Below are 2,164 nucleotides of genomic sequence, written 5' to 3'. Positions count from 1 at the left end.
GGTTCATTCAAGATTATCTTCATTAAAGTTTTAAAAACCTTAATTAAACTCATAAGTTATGAAAGTCCAAAGGTTATTTGAATTGTTCAAAACTTGCCCTCAAGTTTTGGAATTTGTAAAGTCTCACACACACTTTAATTCCAAACCCTAGAGTTTTAAAAGTTAAAATTCAACCCTTATACTTTATAGTATTATAAGTTAATTTTATATATATATATATATATATATATATATATATATATATATATATATATATATATATATATATATATGTATGTATAAGATCAAGTCAGTCTTACCGTTAGTAGGCCTCATTCACGAAGCCGGTCTATAAGGGGGTATAAGGTTACTAACTATAAAATGGCAGTTTAATGGGTGTCCACTCTCACCCGCCGATTCCTTGACTGGTGGAGGGTCGTTAGCCGAACGGGTATGACAAGGACTATAATTCTCATCATAAGTATAATGATAAATATAAAGTAACTAAACCTTTTATAAATTCCCAATCTTTGTTACTTTAGGAAAATGTGAATTTGGTGCTAACCCATGAAATTAACACTTTGTACCTTACCAAGTCGTTGGTGGAGCGTGTGTGGTTAACCGGCACTCTAACCTAGACTAGTAGGGTATGCAAAGGGTAACTTAATGTTTATCATAGATCGGTGGAGCGCGTGTGGTTAACCGGCACATTGATTAGGTGATAATATTAAGGGTACCAAGTTACTTTGCATGGTTATTCACACCTTGTTTGTGATCCTCGGCATCCCAGTCACAAACTTGAGAGGGCACAATCGAGATTTAAACAAACCATTGAAAAGTTCAATGAATTTCAAAAGATCTTGTAGTTTCAAACCAATTAAAACCTAATTTCTATTTTGTTTTTTATGGTCGAAATTGGTGAATCGTCATTCGCCTACCTTCAAATATTTTATAGCTTGGATTACGACATCCCTCTTCCAAGTTATAAATTATTGTGTTGGGTCCTAGCCTTAATATTTCATATTGGGTGTTCTATTAAGGATTTAAATCAACTAACTTGAATTTCTCCCATTGTATATGTGTGGTTCAGACAACTATGATCTTCCCAAATCTCTTGTAACAAGCTTTCCTAATGAAGATGATGTCCTGCGATTGGATCATGGAAATCATACTTCTCTTACTCCACCTCCGCCATTTATTCTCCCTGACCCACAAGCTCGAAGACTTGAAAAGTTCAAGGTCACTCAAGCCCAATTAGCAATGAAACATAAAGATGGAAGATTTGTGTGTACTCATGTCTTGGAAATGAAGTCACACATTGACAGGTTGAGAATGTTGGGTGTCGCTGTTCCAAGGAAGTTGGCTATTGACTGGGTTCTTTAGTCACTTTTGGAGTCGTATAGTTAGTTCATTAAGAACTTCTATGTGGCAGATCACGACATGACCCTTATTGATCTTACCTATTTAGTTGTTGCTGCTGAATCAGAAATGTTTTGGCGCACTGGAAAAGTAAATTTGTGTAACGATCGTCTTTCGAGGTATTAATTATTTAATTTTCTTAAATTATAATTGGGCCAAGTATGTATAATAGGAGTATTGGATTGCATTTATGCACTTGGACCAAAGGCTTGGGCCTCCCAGAAGACTTACGCTGGGCGTAGCCTGGGCGTACGCGGGGCGTAATGGGCCGCGTTTAGAATCGGGGGCGCGCACACGTACACGTAGCGTACGTGAACAAATAAGGAAAACCCTAATTTACGGGTTTAAGAGCTATATAAACCCCATTATAGCCTCCCCCTAGTTTCTTATCAGCCTCCTCACCCACAAGGAAACCCTAACTCGTTCTTACCCCTTTTCATTGTGTGAAGTTGATTTTGTGAGTGTTTTTAGTGGAAGAAAGTTGTGAAGAAGGAAAGGAAAGGTTGGAGAAGAAGCTTGAGCTCAAGGATCTGGACTAAGCTCACCCTTTTGTCACAAAAGAAGGTATACAGCACTTAAGTTTCTTACTCATATTCTAGATCTAGGGTTATGGGAGTTTTGGACCTCTTTAGGTCCAAAGGTTAGACCTTGATCTTGTGAATCCGTTTTTGAGCTTGGGGTTGCCATCCTTGAGGCTCAAAACACTTTCTTAGCAATAAAGTTTCAATATTTGAGGCTTTCATGAAGCCATGCATGAGATCTAGCC

Source organism: Lactuca virosa, chromosome 1, assembly GCF_052849685.1.
Source record: "Lactuca virosa cultivar CGN04683 chromosome 1, Lactuca_virosa_CGN04683_v6, whole genome shotgun sequence".
NCBI lineage: Eukaryota > Viridiplantae > Streptophyta > Magnoliopsida > Asterales > Asteraceae > Lactuca > Lactuca virosa.
The sequence above is the reverse complement of the archived record's forward strand: the minus strand, read 5'-3'. Positions refer to the sequence as shown.